The sequence below is a fragment of the Helianthus annuus genome, chromosome 7 (genome assembly GCF_002127325.2).
Source record: "Helianthus annuus cultivar XRQ/B chromosome 7, HanXRQr2.0-SUNRISE, whole genome shotgun sequence".
NCBI classification, from domain to species: Eukaryota; Viridiplantae; Streptophyta; class Magnoliopsida; order Asterales; family Asteraceae; genus Helianthus; species Helianthus annuus.
In genome coordinates, this window is record NC_035439.2 from 137,109,000 (window position 1) to 137,115,335 (window position 6,336).

Genomic DNA, 6,336 nt, shown 5'->3' on the forward strand with positions numbered 1-6,336 from the left:
CTGAACTGAAAGTGTTTGAGGCTGTGATGCGAAAGCTGAGCTTGTGTTCTTAATCTGTCTGAACTAAAAGTGTTGAGTCTATGATGCATAAGCTGACCTTGTGTTCTTAATCTGTCTGAACTAAAAGTGTTTTGAGGCTGTGATGCAAAAACTGAGCCTGTGTAATCTATCTGAACTGAAAGTGTTTGAGGCTGTGATGCAAAAACTGAGCCTGTGTAATCTATCCAACAACTCAAGCAAATGTTTTCTTTGCATTTTAGGGGGAACATGGGTGCTTCTCTCCCAGGGCATACAAAACGTAGGTTATTGGCGGCAGCTCGCCATATTTAACATATAAAAAAACTTTATATGTTAAATTTGGCGGACTGCCGCCAATAACCTGTGTCTTGTATGCCCTGTGGAGAGATCCACCGATTCGAGGCAAACGGCTCACTTATAAAAAGAGTTAAAGCCTGATTTGCCAAATGATATCCTTAAAAGGGACCTGGCAGTTTATGTAACACCCAAGCTATGACAGGTCATCATTCCAACGAGCTATCTTAGAAACCCAGTGTTAAAGGTCTTCCTTTTAAAAGGTCGAAGAACAGTTCAGGCTTGACCATAGATGCGGATTTTGTTGTTCTTAATCTGTCTGAACTGAAAGTGTTTGAGGCTGTGATGCGAAAGCTGAGCTTGTGTTCTTAATCTATCTGAACTAAAAGTGTTGAGTCTATGATGCATAAGCTGACCTTGTGTTCTTAATCTGTCTGAACTAAAAGTGTTTTGAGGCTGTGATGCAAAAACTGAGCCTGTGTAATCTATCTGAACTGAAAGTGTTTGAGGCTGTGATGCAAAAACTGAGCCTGTGTAATCTATCCAACAACTCAAGCAAATGTTTTCTTTGCATTTTAGGGGGAACATGGGTGCTTCTCTCCCAGGGCATACAAAACATAGGTTATTGGCGGCAGCTCGCCATATTTAACATATAAAAAAACTTTATATGTTAAATTTGGCGGGCTTCCGCCAATGACCTGTGTCTTGTATGCCCTGTGGAGAGATGCACCCATCTTCCCCCTAAAAAACATAGAAAACATTTGCTTGAGTTGTTGGACCGAGCGAACCTTGCATAATGCGTCAAGGGAAACTATTGGTCGAGCGAGACATTTGTTCAGGTATCCTTATTTCATGATAAAATGATTATGAATAGCTGTGCATAAACTAATCGCAAGTTTGTTTGGTATATGCAGGGTAATAGGGAACAGAGGTTGAACCTGTGGTTTGACGCAACAAAGAACTTCCGTACTTACTCTATTCTATGACTACTGCAGTGACACCGGTCGGCTTGAATCGAGCCCAAATCAGTTTTCTGGATTTGAAATGATAGCCATTCAAGTTTATAATAAAAAGCAATCATGCTGTAGTGAACTACTTTTAAAAAAAAAAACAGATGTATGTATGTATGCATGTTCTGATTATATATTAGAAACCACCTACATATTTCTGATGCTTGAATGGGAACGACTATTGGACCAACAAAAACAAGATAATTTCATATTTATGATGCTAGCTACCAATATGTATTCATAATTGATTATCTTGTATACACTTGTACGAAGTGTCATGCACAGCAAAAGGTAAAGTTATTCTTTGTGTGCATTGCCACTCAAGTTCATTGTTTGGGTCAACTAACGGGTCAAAATAGGCTTTCGAACTCTAAAAATGGATCTTCGGAATCAGTTAGTTGTAGCAAGAAAATGGTTGGTTGGGTTATGTGGTTAACTTTACTAGATATGCCATCACTTCATCTGTTATAAAACACAATATTGACCCATCGGTTGGCAGGTTTCAAATCTTGACTTGACCTTTAGAGCATATGTATTGGTAAATATCTGCCAACGTGCAGTAAGTAATCAGACAGCGTTACCTTTTCAACACTTAACATTTTAATGTTGTTTTTGTAGTTATGTTTAATACAAGTATAAATAGTTGGACAAAGGAGTGTTGTTGTGTTGGTCCAAACCGACATGTTATAGGTTGTATTTTTTTTAATAAAGATGGTCACTTTATTATATTCGGCAATGTATATGATTTGAATTACACTTTTTTTTTAGATTATATTCGGCAATGTATATGATTTATAATCATTAACTTATGAGTTTTTAAGAGATTACAATTTAAATTACATAAGGTACTAATAGATCCTACTTGACCCGGATTACATCTCTAAACAATGAAACCCTAAAATCTTGAGCCATTTTTCTCTCTAAATTCACTTGCTACAATTTATCGCGCCATATTGAAATCGAAGAACAACAAACCTATAGGTGATAAACTAACGGTAAACGAGTATCCTATTGTAAATCGTCACTCCCGCCAAACCTATAGGTGATAAACTAACGGTAAACGAGTATTCTATTGTAAATCGTCACTCCCGCCGCATCGCGCGGGTAAGTGGCTAGTATATATATATATATATATATATATATATAGGGGGCTGCTAGAATGAGAACCACCCCGAGTTGTAAGAACCGCGAGAACTACACCCCATGGAGCGCCGTTCGCCGCGATTTTTTTTACAAGTAGATGTGTGCATTATAAACACGGCCGTAAAAAATCACGGCGAACGGCGCTCCGTGGGGTGTACTTTTTTACACCTCAAGTTTGGTGTTTTTTAATTTTTTTTCTTTTTTCTTTTTTTTTTCCACCAAACTTGAGGTGTAAAAAAGTACACCCCACGGAGCGCCGTTCGCCGTGATTTTTTATGGCCGTGTTTATAATGCACACATCTACTTGTAAAAAAAAATCGCGGCGAACGGCGCTCCGTGGGGTGTAGTTCTCGCGGTTCTTACAACTCGAGGTGGTTCTCATTCTAGCGGCTCCCTATATATATATATATATATATATATATATATATATATATATATATATATATATATATAGGGTTGAGTTCATTTGAGAACCACTCTTATTGCGAGAACCAATGTGAACACAAAAAAAAAAACATAAAAACCCAAAAAAAATAATATTTTTTTAAAAAAAATCGATATATTTCGTCATTAAAAAAATTAAAAATAAAATAGCTTAGAGTAACAATTATCGATGCACATGCGCATATGTATAATTTCTTTGACAAATTCGGTAATACATTAGCAGTATCTATGCAGTTAATGCGGAAAAATATCGGTTATCGGTCAAGGACCGATATTTTAGATATCGTTTATCGCGGTGAGATATCGGTAATTTATATGCATATATATATATATATATATATATATATAGGTAGGTAGGTAGAGGATCCTGTACATTAATCCAGAAGTGTGAGAAGCGTATTATAACACTATATATAACACTGTATAACACCATATAAACACCGTATAACACTATGTAACACCGTATAACACAATGTAACACTATATAACATTATATAACAAATATAACACTATATTTTGTCTGATAGCATGTCTATGATAGATGTATAGTGTTATATATTGTTATATAGTATTATATAGTGTTACATAGTGTTATACGATGTTATATGGTGTTATATAGTGTTATACGGTGTTTATATGGTGTTATATAGTGTTATATATAGTGTTAAATACACTTCTCACACTTCTGAATTAATGTACACTATCCCTACCCTAGGTATATATATATATATATATGGAGAGGATCATGAGAAAACTACATCTAAATGAGAAAACTAGAAAAACTAACTAAAAATTCTTTAAAAGAAGCTTATAAACATACCAATTTTTTTTTTACAATTTTTTATAAAAAAATCGCTATTTTTTATATATAAAAAAATTTTCAAAATTTTTTTTTTGTTGTACTGCACATGTGCATTATATGAGTACTACACATGTGCACTATATCCGTAATAGTGCACATGTGTAATACAACAAAAAAAATTATTTTTTTTTTTGGAATTTTTTTTTCCATGCATAAAATATAGCAATTTTTTTATAAAAAATGTAAAAAAAAATTGGGTATGTTTTTTAGGTTTTTTTAGTTAGTTTTTTTGGTTTTCTCATTTAAACTAGTTTTCTCATGATCCATCCCCTATATATATACTAGAGGTCTAGTATTAGTTAAACTTCGTGCTACTTTTATAAATTATTTTTATATTTACTTAAGTTCTGATGTTAAAATTAAGCCCAAATAATACTATTTAAGCCCATTACCCAACTTTATGAACTTATAGGGCCATTCTAAAAAACAATTCTGGGCTCACAACTTAAAAGACACGTTCTCAAAAATTAGGGTTTACTCTCAACCCACATCTTATTGCAGTTGTTCCCTCTCAAGTACCTCTGTTCTTCATCTCTTTCATCAAATGCTTCATCCCAAGACTTGATTTCATGAATACGCATCCAGAATCGAGATTGGAGGGACTTAAAAAATTAATGACTTTCCAATTTCGGTTCGGTTCGATGTTCTTATATATTTGAATACGCGCTTTGAATTCAAGCAAATCGATGTTCCGGGCAGGATATAAAGAAAAATGTAAAATTGGCCCAACCGAGAGATTCTCGGCGAGACGACCGATATAACATATAGAAAATATCTGCGATATATCGGTATATATCGCCAATATTATCGGGATCGAGATTATTACTGAGATTTTAAACCGATATTCTTGTGGAGGTCTGATAACTGAGATATTGGTGATATATCACCAATATATCGCCGAGATTAACTGCATAGACCAGTATTATATAATAGGACTTTCATTTACACTAACATCTGTAATACACTACTTTTTACATTAGCAATATATAAAATGCACATGTGTATCTATATGTATGAACATGATATAACGTGTTTTGGTACAAAAAATTTATGATTTTGAATGATGAAGTAGGCCCATATACATGTTTTTGTTTAGTTATATCTAGTGGTTGATGGTTTGGTTATTGTCACTTTATGATGTAATGTTGGATCTGAGTTTGATTTTGATTGTATTTTGTGTTTGTAATTAAAGTGAAAGTGAATGAAAGTGCAGCGGAATTATGGTGAAAACAAACTTTACATACAATCAAACGAGAGTAATACTTTGATCAAACATCTTTACACAATGAACCGAAAGATTGAATTTATTTCAACAACGATTACAATGATTGATGAATGAATGCAAACTCCCACTCAGCCAGAGCTCAGTTGTTTGTTCGTGCAAAGAAGACGATTGTGCAAAAGAGCTAATAGAACAGTACAAAGTACTGAACTATTTATAGGCACTTGCAAACTACTGAGCATCTTAGCTGACGTCACCATGAAAGTGACATCTAACCTCCTAACAAACTCTAACCTTTGATCTATACAAACACTGCTGTGTTAACTACTGCTACTACATTATATTACAAAACAGACTATTGATCAGCTGCTGCAACCTTCTACTGCTGTGAACCCAGCAGTACTTGTCCGGATCAGCAGAGCTTGACTCAAGGCAGTAGATTGAATCAGCAGGGCTTTAGTCTTTCATCAGGTCTTTACTTGAGCAGCAGTTGTAGGTCAGCATTTAGCAAGATCAGCAGATAGGAGGTCAGCAGTTGTTGAAATCACTTTCAAGGGGAGAGATTTGTATGAAAACATCTGCTTATTTAGGATCCACTGCTCTGATCCAGTTTTGGCTTTAATTATCTGTTCCTCTGATAGGGTTCAATCCCAACAATCTCCCCCTGGAACAGATAATGCCAAAACTCTTCATTATTGTGGACATTTATTGCCTCATCAACAGTTCCCTTATTTGACCTTTAAACTGTAGTTCAAAGTTAAGGGCATCTGTGTCTTCATCATCCCTGCTAAGTGGAAGATCAAGGAGATCCTGCAAATCTTCAAGACTCAGGCCAAGAGCTTGTTCCCTTGATATTTTCTCCACTTCTCCACCAGACCTGAGCAAGGTCAATACGCAGGTCTGTTTGTCAGTTTCCCACTTTTGTATTTTTGAGCCTGGTGGGTTTCTTGGGAGATGTTTATTTGCAGAAGTATTTGGTGAGGCTGGCCTGTTCATAACTGGCTGAGCAGTATGTGCAGATTTTTCCAGTTCAAATTCTTCTTTCAACATTACCAATGAACCTATTTGTACAATGGCTTTTCCAGTAAGAATTTCTTGAAATGTTTCAGCTCCCAACTGTTTGTGTGTCCTTCTTTTGTAGATGGCTGCACCAGTTGGAGCAGTGGTTCTCCTGTTTTGCAGCTTTGATGGTCTTTTTGAAACCTCTGCTTCAGGATAGTCAGGCTTTTGAGGAACTTTTGGATCTTTCTTTCTTAATTCCTCCAACCTTTTGTAGGTTGTCCTGACCACATCTTCTTTCCATCTAGCAACTTGTCTTTTGTTTCCATATTCAGCAGCAACCA

General features: G+C 35.4%; 1 long non-coding RNA gene across 1 annotated transcript; it reads left to right on the plus strand.

Annotated features, from left to right (window-relative positions):
• The first annotated feature begins 1,090 nt into the window (after window positions 1–1,090).
• Window positions 1,091–1,404, plus strand: LOC110917029. The gene is made up of 2 exons (XR_002580246.2): window positions 1,091–1,151; window positions 1,227–1,404. It is a non-coding gene; the product is annotated as an uncharacterized LOC110917029 (long non-coding RNA).
• Window positions 1,405–6,336: the final 4,932 nt, after the last annotated feature.